Source organism: Pseudophryne corroboree, chromosome 6 (genome assembly GCF_028390025.1).
Source record: "Pseudophryne corroboree isolate aPseCor3 chromosome 6, aPseCor3.hap2, whole genome shotgun sequence".
NCBI lineage: Eukaryota > Metazoa > Chordata > Amphibia > Anura > Myobatrachidae > Pseudophryne > Pseudophryne corroboree.
The window spans coordinates 49,491,909-49,507,109 of record NC_086449.1 but is presented as its reverse complement, the minus strand read 5'-3'; positions in this window follow the sequence as shown (position 1 = coordinate 49,507,109).

Sequence of the window (15,201 nt, the reverse complement as noted above, 5' to 3'; positions counted from 1 at the left end):
CCAGGTTCCAGTTCCTGTCTCCAGCATCCACAAAGAGACCCGCACCTGCTTTCCATCCTACGGTGCAGCCTGACTCTACAGTCCTCCGTGGCTGTCCAGTTTCCAGCTATCTACTATCTGCTTCCAGCAGCCAGCTTTCAACTGATTCCAGCTTCTACAAAACACTGGTGCTGATCCAGCGGATCCTATCTTACCAGCAGTATCCACTACCACCGGTAATCATCTATCAGCTATTCTGTTTCTACGCTCACTAGCATCTCACATCATTCACTCTCTGTTCATCACCTGGCTGGTCCCATCCAGCATCCGCTCCGTGACTTTAGTACCTGGCTGATTCCATTTAGCTTTCACTCTGTGTTTCATCACCTGGCTGATTCCACTCAGCATCCACTCCGTGTCTTACCTCCTGGCTGGTTCCATCCAGCTGATACAGCAGCATACTCAAGTTACAGATTCACCTGTTACAACTACTGGCATGTTCCTCTGCTATCTCCACTACTACAACCAGGCCTGGTAAGGTGATTCAATCAAAGGACTTTTACATCTGTTCTATACCTACCAGTGCTCTGAGATACCTCCTATGGTTATGTGATCCAGGAACTGTGTTATTTGCCACTGTCTTTGATTTACTTTGAATGCTGCTTGTCATTTCACGGAGTCTGTTAAATAAACTTTTATTTTGAATTTTAAACTGGTTGTCATGGTCACACCTTCGGGTAATCAATCTGCACTTACATGTCCAGGGGTCTGATTAAACCTCCCAGGTTTAATTTCATCTCGGCCCCTACAACTGAGGCTTCCTCCCATCAGCCTAAACCCTCAGTTGTGACACAAAAGACTGGAGCACCACCAAAAATACCTGAACCTGCCCTGCCATCATCTGAAGGAAGAGGTGGTAACGAGGTGGAATTCAACCCTCTATATGCTTCAGAGGATGGAGGAGCAGCAAAAGGCCATTCAAGCCTATACATCTGGCCACGATATAGGCAAAGGAGGTGGAATGCACCTGTCTCAAGCGCAGTGGAGAATGATTTCAACGTTGTGCAAGGTTCTGCAACCCTTTGAACTTGCCACACGTGAAGTCAGTTCAGACACTGCCAGCCTGAGTCAGGTCATTCCCCTCATCAGGCTTTTGCAGAAGAAGCTGGAGACATTGAAGGAGGAGCTAAAACCAAGCGATTCCGCTAGGCATGTGGGACTTGTGGATGGAGCCCTTCATTCGCTTAACCAGGATTCACGGGTGGTCAATCTGTTGAAATCAGAGCACTACATTTTGGCCACCGTGCTCGATCCTAGATTTAAAACCTACGTTGGATCTCTCTTTCCGGCAGACACAAGTCTGCAGGGGTTCAAAGACCTGCTGGTGAGAAAATTGTCAAGTCAAGCGGAATGTGACCCGTCAACAGCTCCTCCTTCACATTCTCCCGCAACTGGGGGTGCGAGGAAAAGGCTAAGAATTCCGAGCCCACCCGCTGGCGGTGATGCAGGGCAGTCTGGAGCGAGTGCTGACATCTGGTCCGGACCTGCCAACGATTACTGACATGTCGTCTACTGTCACTGCATATGATTCTCTCACCATTGAAAGAATGGTGGAGGATTTATATGAGTGACCGCATCCAAGTAGGCACGTCAGACAGTCCGTACGTATACTGGCAGGAAAAAGAGGCAATTTGGAGGCCCTTGCAGAAACTGGCTTTATTCTACCAAAGTTGCCCTCCCTCCAGTGTGTACTCCGAAAGAGTGTTTAGTGCAGCCGCGCACCTTGTCAGCAATCGGCGTACGAGGTTACTTCCAGAAAATGTGGAGAAGATGTTCATTAAAATTAATTATAATCAATTCCTCCGTGGAGACATTGACCAGCAGCAATTGCCTCCAGAAAGTACACGGGGACCTGAGATGGTGGATTCCAGTGGGGACGAATTAATAATCTGTGAGGAGGGGGATGTACACAGTGAAAGGGGTGATGAATCGGACGATGATGATGAGGTGGACATCTTGCCTCTGTAGAGCCAGTTTGTGCAAGGAGAGATTGATTGCTTCTTTTTTGGTGGGGGCCCAAACCAACCAGTCATTTCAGTCACAGTCGTGTGGCAGACCCTGTCGCTGAAATGATAGGTTCGTTAAAGTGTGCATGTCCTGTTTATACAACATAAGGGTGGGTGGGAGGGCCCAAGGACAATTCCATCTTGCACCTCTTTTTTCTTTCATTTTTCTTTGCATCATGTGCTGTTTGGGGAGTATTTTTTTGAAGGGCCATCCTGCGTGACACTGCAGTGTCACTCCTAGATGGGCCAGGTGTTTGTGTCACCCACTTGTGTCGCTTAGCTTAGCCATCCAGCGACCTTGGTGCAAATTTTAGGACTAAAAATAATAGTGTGAGGTGTTCAGAATAGACTGAAAATGAGTGGAAATTATGGTTATTGAGGTTAATAAAACTATGGGATCAAAATGACCCCCAAATTCTATGATTTAAGCAGTTTTTTAGGGTTTTTTGAAAAAACACCCGAATCCAAAACACACCCGAATCCAACAAAAAAATTTCGCTGAGGTTTTGCCAAAACGCGTCCGAACCCAAAACACGGCCGCGGAACCGAACCCAAAACTAAAACAGAAAACCCGAAAAATTTCCGGTGCACATCACTAATATATATATTAATAAATATATATATATTCCTCCAAATCAGTCGGCACTCACTTGCAATACACCATCCCCCGGTGCCTGAGTCCTTGTGTACATAAATCTCCAAAATCGGTACAAACGGCACTCACAGGGTTTTAAATGCATAAATATGCTAGTCCATTTATTGTGACGTTTCGGAGCTGTTAGCTCCTTCTTCAAGACAACACCAAGCAAAAATAACATACAAACACTTACCCTCTAAAATACCTGGTGAATCAGCGCCGCACGCCGCGCCTGGCCGCACGTGAGATTCGGATCCTCTCCAGATGACATGCTTCCGGGCGGGTGCTTCCGGTCGTTGTCATAGGGACAGCACGGCTTGCGTTCCAGCCCAGGAGTTGCCATGGATACCCGGTCTCCAGCGTCCGTCAGCGCGATGTACAAGCAGCTGAAAAACATTTAAAACACCACTATTAGCCCATTAGCAACAATATTAAAACAAAAACACCAGCATGGGGAGAACATTAATCATAAATACATATATGTTATTGTAAATATAGTGTCACTCATCGTAGATTAATTAGACACTCCAGGACAAATAATTGCACCTAATGCACCCCTGTTACTGGCTAGAGCCTGATAAGCACCATAACGTAATTCCCTTTGGCATAAAATCTTGTGCACAATGTATAGAATAACGATTGTCTACATTATACTATTCCAATTGATTTTTTCATTGAGGCCAAGCGGAGCCATGGTATTCAACCTGAACATCCACCTGGCCTCACACAATAACAATGCTTTGCTACGATCACCAGGGCCGGCTCCGGGGTTTTGAGCGCCCCGGGCAGGCGATGGGGGCGTGGCTTCATACAGGGGGCGTTGTCACTTAAGCCCCCTGTACAGTAGTAGCGCCGATGAAAGATGTGCGGTGCACGATGACGTCATCGCGTCCCGCACAGCAAAGGTCCTCTCCACGAAGGGGAACTAGACGCTTTGTGTCTAGTTCCCTTCGTGGAGAGGACCTTTGCTGTGCAGTGCGCGATGACGTCATCGCGCACCGCACAGTAAACGTCCTCTCCACGAAGGGAAACTAGACGCTACGCGTCTAGTTACCTTCGCGGCGGGGGACAGCGGCGGCGGGCAGTGGGGGGCGCACGGCACATCAGCAGCGGATCTTGCCGTGGTGCGGCGCCCTCCGGATGGCGCCGGCGCCCTCCGGAAGGCGGCGCCCCGGGCAAAAGTCCTGCTTGCCCGTGGCAAGATCCGCTCCTGACGATCACCCCCCCGCAAAGATTCAGGGACATGATCGATCATGAAGTAACGCAATTCTGATAGTAGGTGACCCTTCTTTTTAAAATGCCTGGCAACCGGTTGGTCAATTGATTTACCTGATAATGATAGATCAATGCTGGAGCGATGGAGAGCCATACGTTCCCTGAAGCTACGGGTAGCTTCAGGGAACGTATGGCATGAGAAAACGTTTGACATTCGCCATGTAATGACGTGCAAGAGCACGCATGTGGTGTATATAGTTGTCTGTCCCTGTGGTTTATACTACGTGGGACAGACTACCCGTAGCTTCAGGGAACGTATGGCTCTCCATCGCTCCAGCATTGATCTATCATTATCAGGTAAATCAATTGACCAACCGGTTGCCAGGCATTTTAAAAAGAAAAATGTATTTATTTACCTGGTGCTCTCCTCAGTGTGGTGTCTTACTCGGCCACGTACCCCGCGTGTGCATGTGGCTGGCTCTGCGTATCATGTGTATAACATAGGGCAGCGTCCCTGTTGTATAATAACACTGCACATTATACATATACAGTATATAGAGGTCAGACCTCCATGGGTCAGAATTTATTTTTTTAATGCCCATTCCACAGACGCTTAATCGAATTGAGAGCTGGGGAAATCTGAGGCCAAGGTAACACTTTGAACTCCTCTCATGTTCCTCAAACCATTCCTGAACATTTTTGCAGTGCGGCAGGGTGCATTATCCTCCGTGAAGATGTCACTGCCATCAGAGAATACCATTACCATGAATGGGTGTACGTGGTCTGCAACAATGTCTAGGTAGTTGGTACGAGTCAAAGTAACATCTGCATGAATGGCAGGACACAAGGTTTGTCCACAGAACATTGCCCAGAGCATCACACTGCCCCTGCCAGCTTTTCTTCTTCTTCCCATAGTGCATTCTGGTGCCATCTCTTCCCCAGGGTAATGAAGCACATGCACACACCCATCCACATGATTTACAAGAAAATGTGATTCATCAGTCCAGGACATCTTCCATTGCTGGTCAGTGGTGGCCAGGGATCAGCATGGGCACTTTGACCGGTGTGCGGCTATGCAGCCCCACAGCCCCATACACATCAAGCTGTGATGCCCTGTGTGTACTTACACTTTTCTATCATAGCCAGTATTACCTTATTTAACATTTTATTCCACAGGACCAGATGGGCTAGTCTTTGCTCTCCTTGCACATCAGTGAGCCTTGGGCACCCATGACCACAGGACTAGATTAAGGGTGGGGCGACAGGGGCTGTCATTCCGGGGGGCCCTCACACATAGAGAGCCGCCACACACTGCCCCCGGACCCCAGCCACTACTACTAAATAAGGACCGGAGTACAGCATCTAGCTGTCTCTGCTCATTTAGCTCTGTTTTTCAGAGACAGTCTTGTCTCCGTCTCTGCACCCACCATGAGCCACCTGCTCCTCTCACATGGCCACTTATCCAAGCTCCTGTGTGACAGTAATCTGCTCTCCACCCTGCTGGGCTCATCATCCATTGTTCTGAGATGCAGCACCCTGGGGATACGTGTTCCCGGTGAGACTTGTGCACACTCCTCCTCTCCTTCAGCTGTGTGTGGGCTTCCGGTAACTACACCGCTCCATCACCAGCAGCAATGTGTCCACCACCCAATCCCCTGTGTGTCTGCATTCACTCCAAATACTTCTTATTTATCTATACCAGCAGCAACCAGTCCTCATTGTTTCCCAAGGCTGTGGTGGTTCTGTAATGCAGGTTATTGAGAACAGTGTAAAGCGCAGGATTATGTCTGGAGACCGGACAGGCATTTGGTCACTGACCCACCATATACACAAATATATAATAAATATGCATACATCACAAGTTTGGTGGAAACAAATAGAGGCTTTCTCTCTCTCTCTCTCTCTCTATATCTATATTAGTATGATCCCTTAGTGCGCTCTTAGTGTACACTACTGAGGTCTTTATGTACTTTGTTGGTTGGTTTCTAAATTAACTAACATAGATACTGTAATATTTCCAAATAAGGGGGCAAGCTTCACCACAGAGCGGATCCTTTGCCGATAGGAATCAAATGTAGATAAAAAAAAAAGATTATATTGGATTCCCATGCATGCAGACCTATAGGACAACTGCTGGAAAACAAAAGGGATTTATTTACCCTAAGCTCATAAGTGGATCCTTCCTTTTGTGCTTCACAGATATTTTGAAAAATTGCGGAAATATCAACCTAATGAGGCAAGATAAATAAACAATATATCTACATTTTGGAGAAGAATATAATTCACTAATAATCATACTATCATGTAGGGTGGCCTATAATAAGGAACCCGATCAAATGCCATCATAGTTTGGGAATCTTCTTCCTCAAGTTTTCCAACCCTGTTTTTAATAAATAAATAAAAATTTTCAGCACAATTTGGTCCAATTAAAACTAATTTCCTTTATGAATTATACAGCAATTCCAAATTAAATAGAGAGCTGTTATTTAGAAAACACCCCTGAAGAAGTCGATATAGATGAAACGCATTGGGTGAAAGCTCTTTAATATCGTTTTATATATATTTCTTACATTTACAATGCTGAAACATACAATTGTATCTTCAATGTAAAATTAAAGTTTCATTATCAATTCATTTTAAATTTAAAGCTTATAATAAAAAGATATATGTGATTTTAATATGGGTGTTTATATGTGTAAGGTCATCCTCTCTTTATAAAATAGCCGTCAAAAATTATCTAACTATATCAGTTTACTAACTATATCAGTTTATAAAATAAGTGCGCTCCACAGAGATATTCATATATATATATATATATATATATATATATATATATAATATAATATTACAGTTGTGCTCATAAGTTTACATACCCTAGTATAATTTGTGATTTTCTGGCCATTTGTCTGAGAATATGAATGATAACTCACAAACTAGTCTTTCACTCATGGTTAGTGGTTGGATGAAGCCATTTATTTTCAAACAACTGTGTTTACTCTTTTTAAATCATAAGGACAACTAGTGATAAGCGGATTCGGGTTTACTCGGTTCTCAAAACGGCATCTTATTGGCTTACGGATGTCACGTGTTTTGGATGGCCAATAAGATGCCGTTTTGAGAACCGAGTAAAACTGAATCCGCTCATCACTAATGACAACAGAAACTACCCAAATGACCCTGATCAAAAGTTTACAGTTCTTAATACCGTGTTTTGCTCCCTTTAACATCAATGACAGCTTGAAGTCTTTTGTGATAGTTGTGGATGAGGCTCTATATTTTCTCAGATGGTAAAGCTGCCCATTCTTCTTGGCAAAAAGCCTCCAGTTCCTGTAAATTCTTGGACTGTCTTGCATTAATTGCACGTTTGAGAACTCCTCAGAGTGGCTCAATGATGTTGAGGTCAGGAGACAGAGAGGGCCACTCCAGAACCTTCACTTTATTCTGCTGTAGCCAATGACAGGTCGACTTGGCCTTGTGTTTTGGATCATTGTCATGTTGAAATGTCCAAGTACATCCCATGCAGCAGCTTCCGGGCTGATGAGTGCAAATTTTCCTCCAGTATTTTCTGATAACATGCTGCATTCATTTTGCCATCAATTTTGACCAAGTTTCCAGTGCCTTTGTAGCTCACACATCCCCAAAACATCAGTGATCCACCTCAGTGTTTCATAGTAGGAATGGTCTTCCTTTCATCACAGGCCTTGTTGACTCAATTTTTTTGTCTCATCACTCCAAATGACTTTATTCCAGAAGTTTTGAGGCTTGTCTCTGTGCTGTTTGGAGTATTGTAAGTGGGATGCTTTGTGGCATTTGTGTAGTAATGGCTTTCTTCTGGCGACTCGACCATGCAGCCCATTTATCTTCAAATGCCTCCTTATTGTGCATCTTGAAACAACCACACCACTTTTTTTTTTTTTCAGAGAGTCCTGTATTTCAGCTGAAGTTATTTATGGATTTTTCTTTGCATCCCAAACAATTTTCCTGGCAGTTGTGGCTGAAATTTTTGTTGATCTACCTGACCGTGATTTGGTTTCCACAGAATCCCTCATTTTCCACTTCTTAATTAGAGTTTGAACATTGCTGATTGGCATTCTCGATTGCTTGGATATCTTTTTATATCCCTTTCTTGTTTTATACAGTTCAATTACCTTTTCCCGCTTCAGTCGATATCATCAGGTTTATTGTCGACGTTTCGATCCTGCAATTAGGATCTTTATCAAGACAAGCTTCCGTGTACAGAAAATTATTTTAAAGCATCACATATTGATTGCTACAAAAATATACAAAATAAAGACCATGGCCCTCATTCCGAGTTGTTCGCTCGCTAGCCGCTTTTCACAGCAGTACACGCGCTAAGCCGCCGCCCTCTGGGAGTGTATCTTAGCATAGCAGAATTGCGAATTAAGTATTCGCAATATTGTGAAAAGATTATTCGTTTCTGAGTAGCTCGAGATTTACTCTTCCAGTGCGATCAGTTCAGTGCTTGTCGTTCCTGGTTTGACGTCACAAACACACCCAGCGTTCGCCCAGACACTCCCCCATTTCTTCAGTCACTCCCGCGTTTTTCCCAGAAACGGACGCATTTTTTCACACACTCCCATAAAACGTCCAGTTTCCGCCCAGAAACACCCACTTCCTATCAATCACACAACGATCACTAGAGCGGAGAAAAAAACCTCGTAATGCCGTGAGTAAAATACCAAACTTCTTAGCAAATTTACTTGGCACAGTCGCAGTGCGAACATTGCGCATGCGCAGTTTACGAAAAAATCGCTGCGATGCGATGAAAAAGAACGAGTGAACAACTCGGAATGAGGGCCCAAATACACAGACAAAAACATAAATGCACAAACAGACTCCCAGGTCCCAAGAACTATTCAACTAGGGTGAATTAACCCCCAGTAAATATAGATTATACGGTTTTAACAGTAACACATCTCAAACCAGGTTCACCGTGAGTTAGGTAAAAACCATATGGATGAAACACAATGGGCTTCTATATAATGATAAGCTACAACCATCCTAAAACACATTACAGTGTAACCACTAAACGCAAACACCATGGTGACAATATGTTAACACAGTCATCCACTTACTCTACCGAATCAATATGTTATATTCAGACAGTATCATGGCTGTGCGGCATAACATCCAAAATTCATATGACAATTCTGTAGTAATAAATCAAGAAATGTGGCTGGTGAGCAAAAAGACATACACCACTCAACCCTCAGGGGTGTACAGAGAGTGTAACTCACACTGTAGTAAATTAACTCTCAGCCATTGAATAAATCAGACAAATGAAGTCATCTCTGTTGATAAAGTAACATAAATAAATGTAACAATCAAACTGAAACAAATGTTAATGGAATGTATCACCAAAGAGCAGCTCAGTACTTACCAACAGGTGTCTAGTCTAACACATGGTACCTCTACAGCCACACAGCAAACAAGCATGTGTGGTGACCTTAAATACCCCCGGACCGGAAGTGGGCTGTGTATATGGAAAAAGAAACCTACTCCATATACACGCATCACATTCAAAAGTACCAAAAGTAACTAAGCCTGTAAACTTGCATAAACAAAAGGATAAACCCCAGGGACGATGTACGTCCCTGATACAGCAGGTCGCGGTGTTCGTGGAGCGCACTGCGTTCCACCTCCTGGAAACCGGAAGTCCAGGGCGCTACGGAGGTCACACGGAGAAGTGCGGCACAAGTAACATAAAGAAGATAAGAAGAGGTGCGCTGGCAGTGTCAACAAAGCAGGGATAGCTAAACCGCAACACCGCTGTAGATAAGTCATAAAAAATATAATAATAATAACAAAAGCCAACTATGAGCGGGGACACAACAATAAAAATAATGCGTTCCAAAACCCAGAAGCCAGAAACGCAATGCGTTCCAAACGCTATAATGTAGGGACCAACGCTCAGGTACCTGGTGGACAAGGATAAAAAGAAGTGATATAACATAATAGTTATACATACAGAATATGGATAAACCACTGCTCCCAGGCTAATTATTAAACAACCTTACCAAATAGATACTGACTGTTAACATTAGGACCATGGAGTGCATATCGGACTATCGGTGACTTAGATCTGAGATAGACAAAGTTTTTTTAGTCAATAATGGGACCTAGGAGTATCTGTATGAAGATAAGAATATAAAAAAATATGAATAAAAAATAACACATAATATATACATAATATACAGTAACAAATAAGACACAGCACAATGTATTGCACCTATACATCTATTAAGGCCTATGCAATACTATACAATAGATTGAACATGCCTCAATTGTAAATAGTTTATCAGATAAAACATAGATGTCAGATTGATAATAGTAGGCTTTAATCAATTGTAGATAAAGATAATAACTCATGCGGTGCCTCCTTAGTAGTCTATATACACGTGGTCCGTACCAATACACTGTAGTTGGACTAGAGGTAGATTAATCATATTACCACCCCCTACGCGCTATAAGGGTTATTCTCTTTGTATAATATATATATATATATATATATATATATATATATATATATATATATTTTTTTTTTAACAGAAAGTAGTCGCGCAATCCAACAACGAAGTCTTTGAAGTATATGTCAGTCCATATGTATTACTGCAGTAATCCTCCTTTAGGAGTAAAACCGTACTCCTCAGCACATGTGGAAAAGAGAATAATGGAGGGCGCAATGGTGAGTATAAAATCACAAGTAATTTACTGGCATCATAATCACTCACATACATTGAAAGTATAAAATAACCAGCGCGATGTCGATCATCAGTGTAGACTCCGGATACCCACACCGATGAACCCCGTCGCTCTCCGGATACCAACAGCCGCTAAATCCTTCTAGCCGCACGGACTCAATTCACGGACCACACGCGCCGACAATTCAAACGCTGGATCCAAGTACCTCGTCCTGCTGGCCATGCCCAGCGCGTTTCGTCACAAGACTTCGTCAGGGGGTGTGGCTAACAACGGTGTCCCATACAATTTATAGCACAGCAGTATAATTGATCTTGAGCAGCACAAATAGTTAAAATACATCTGCACATTGAAAAATTAACATCAAAAAGCTTTTTAAAACACACATGTGATACAAGTTAACAATAAAAATATATATTGTTAAAAATACATAAAAATTACATACAAATAACTGAGATAAGATGATACTAATTAAACATATATACCCATTAAACATTTGGCTGCACCTAACGGATATACCCTACCCCTCTACATGATTTTAATTCAACCTTATATGGAAAACTAAGTATTAGATAATATCTTATGCTCATAATATTAATTACTGTCCGATTAAACATTCATTAGGCTATACTACTAGTAAACCAAAACAATCAGATTAATTGATAAATTAAAGCATCTCCATCCTTATTGCTTTGACACCATTATAAACCCAAACACAAAGGAGCCAATGGCCCGACTACAATGCGTCAGTCAATAATGTCTCCGCAACGAGTTTTTTAATGCAGAAAAGGGCTAATGTCATAATTTTCATTCAGCCCATAAGGGCTAATGGTATTAAGTGTATGTATCCAATACATTTCTCTTTTTCCTAATAATTTAGAGACATCACCTCCCCTATCATCTAATTTTACATGCTCAATTGCCTTAAAAGAAAAATTACTAAGCAGACCCCCATTGCAATTAAAAAAATGTTGAGGTACACTGTGTTATGCACACCAGTGCCTGCAGGAAAGTACTGGTGTCAGAACTGTTATGCACTCCAGTGTCTGCAGGAATGTACTGGTGTTTGAACTGTTATGCAAAACAAATGGACTCACAGACAATCTGGGGAATATGACATAACGTACACAGAAGGTGATAGGGTAACAAAATACACACAAAGTGAACAGAGAAGCCCAGAGGCTAAGGAACTGGGTATCTCCCTTGTATTAGAACTGCTCAGATAGAAAAAGCAAGATGTTGTGTTTTAATACGTAGAGAACCCGAAATGCTGTTGCTAAGGGCAACAGCAAAACCCTAAAGGGTTACCAACGGGTGTGGCAGTAAACTCCTTGGTCAGAGATGGAATGATAGACACAAGGAGAGTCTCCACAATCCTATTTCTCACTTGCAGTGCACAGGTTTTAGCTTACTGCCACTAAACTGACCCCTGACACCTAGCACAGTGAGACAGGATTAGACAGGCAAGTCTTAGAATACAGCCGCAAACTTGCTAAGTTCACAGAGTAGTAACAGAACTCCAGCAAGCTAAACGACTGACTCCAGTCTTACTGCTAGGTCTGGATTGGCAGAGTGTAATACCAAATCCCCAGGCCTATTTGCAGTAAGCAACAAACAAATACAAAGCTACACAGTACTGGCTAACTTTCATGAACTGACTAACCAACAAAGATTCAGCAGCATCTGCTTACTCTGAAAAGAGGCCTTATAAAGCAGGTGCTGTCCACGCCCCACTCAGACCTCACAGACTATGAGCACAAAAACCAGCACCGGATCCCCTGCCGTGCACAGAGCCTATAACCACTGCACAGCAAAAGACCCGAACCGGAGTATCAGCTGCGCTCAGGTTACTCCACTAGCACTTGTCTCCCGGTTGCCATGATGACGTGGCAGCACAGGGCAGGAGACCCTAACACACTGTGATCTTTCAGTTTATTAACAATACTCCTAGTATGCTCGAGTATGCAAATCTTTAATTGCCTTTTAGTTTTCCCTACGTATCTTGCACCGCAAGAGCACTCTAAAAGATAAATTACAGAAGTAGTCTGGCAATTCATGAAACTTTTTATTTCCCAAGATTTTAATTTAGCAGTGTCCCAAATTTTCTTCCTATCTTTATCCATCAATGGACAAACCTTACAATGATTGCATGGGTAACAACCAGTTGTTCTAGTTTTGCTTAACCATGTTTCACCTGGTATGGAACTTAAATTACTTGGAGCTAATGAGTTTTTTAGAGATCTTGCCCTCCTAAAAACTACTTGTGGATCTTTAGGTAACAGATCTTTAAGAATAGGATCAAGTGTTAAAATACCCCAATGTTTTTTCAATTTTTTTTTTATATCATTACTTTTAGTATTGTAAGTCGTAATGAAAGGCATAAACATGGAATCTTGTATATTGCTTTTCTCTTTATACACCAATAATTGTTTCCTGTCATGACCATCAGCTTTTTCTTTACACCTAGTAACCAGTCCAGCTGGATATTGTTTCTCTAAAAACCTTTTTTCATAAAGTGCAGCTTGCTCATTAAATTTATCCTGTTCTACATGTTACGATTCCTGTACTCCAGACTGGAGAAGATCTTATGGCAGGGATCTGAGTACAGGAACAATATACAGGTTGTGGGAGCTGGAGAGCCTAGTAACCCCTGGCGCCCTAACTCCGTTGTCTCGCCCGTGTTATCAGAAATCCCCTGCGAGACTATGGTTGCTTGAGCCCATGGCAGCCGCGTTCGAAGGGCGGATTATGTCTGCCCAACCCCGATGCCCCCGCAGGTCTTAATGGGAGACAAGGGGAAGTCCGAGACAGGGTGATAACAAGGGGCCCTCTGACTAAGCAACCAAGCCAGGGGTTACAAGCTAACTTAACTAAATCAAAAGGTATGTGCGGACTAGCCGCCAGGGAAAAGGACAACCAAAGATCCACTGATCCGACACTCCTATCCGGCACCGCTGGACACCAGAGTGGATCTTGTGGAAGCGGAATCCTCCGCAAAGCTCCAGAACGCAATATAAACAAAATAATAAATTATAGCGGACAAGCCGCAACACACGGCTGCGCCGCGACTCACGAACACCACCAGATGTTAACGGTGCTCGGTCAGACTCCAGGAACAGATGGTAACTTCCGAGTACTGGATCACTGAGAACAGGAACAAACGGATAGACCGGGACTGGGAACTCTCTCTGCAGCAGACACAGGCAAACAGGAAGCTATCACCGGCGTCCGTGAGAAGTCAAAAGGGAGCCTATAACTGTGAGCTCCCCAATCAGGAGCCAGACTGGTAATTACACTAAATGCCGTGCAGCTGCATGCTGCACGGCCAGCACACCCAGATTTGATTACAACAGACCCAGCAACGGGGAACGCGGCCCGAACGTGGCGTCCCCGTTGCTAAGGTCTCGAGCGGCTGCGTGCGCCCGGCGTCAGCGTTGCCAGGGAGCCGGCGGCTGTACGCGCCCGGCGTCCCTGGTTGCTAGGCGCCGGGCCGCACGGCCGCGCGGACCCCGGCGCCTAACACTACACAGTTCCTCTTAAGCCTCAAAAATTGTGAATATGGTATATTCATCACCCACTTTTTGAGGTGACAGCTCTTAAAATGTACATAATTGTTGCTATCAACCTTCTTAACATATATATAGGTATTAATACTTTTCCCAGGGGTCCAATCTGTTGAATCAATAACTAAATCTAAAAACTCAATTCTACTTTTCTGATAATTTGATGTAAAGTTCAAATTATAACGATTATTATTAAGAAAAGCCATAAATCTATTAAAATCACTCTCGGTCCCCTTCCAAATAATCAATATATCATCTATATACCTATAGAAACTATGTATAAAATCTGAAAATGGGTTATTATGAAAAATCACTTCTGATTCCCATTTTCCTAAATAAAGATTGGCGAAGCTCGGGGCATAAGGGGTCCCCATCGCACAGCCGGTTAAAAACCCCTTACGCCCCGACATCGCGCTGGTTATTTTATACTTTGAATGTACGTGAGTGATTATGATGCCAGTAAATTACTTGTGATTTTATACTCACCATTGGATTGCGCGACTACTTTCTGTATAAAAATAAAAAAATTATATATATATATATATATATATATATATATATACATACATACATACATACATACATACATACATACATACATACATACATACATAATAACCCTTATAGCGCGCTTCAAAGAGCGGCACTTCGCGGTGGGAACAGAAACAATGTAGACAAAAGATATAACCCGGAGGGCGCTAAGACATCAAATGACCATTGTCCATATAGTTTTATGGTTTCCGATGTCTAAATGCTTTCAGACATATTTTAATTGGACTTGATTAAAATCCCAGCCTGGAACGAATGATCCTTGTTGACATACATAGCTTTATGTACCTCCTGATCCCCTGAGACGTGTTTGACCAGTGGTTTTAATAGGAACTATAATTCCTCCCTTTGTCAGAATAATTACAACTTTGGGAGCGTGTAGTTCACAAATTTAACTGGGTCAGTGAAGTTTTTACTTCTTGTTCGCCATTATCGGCAATACTTTCCTTACCCTAGGCATTATTATTCGTTG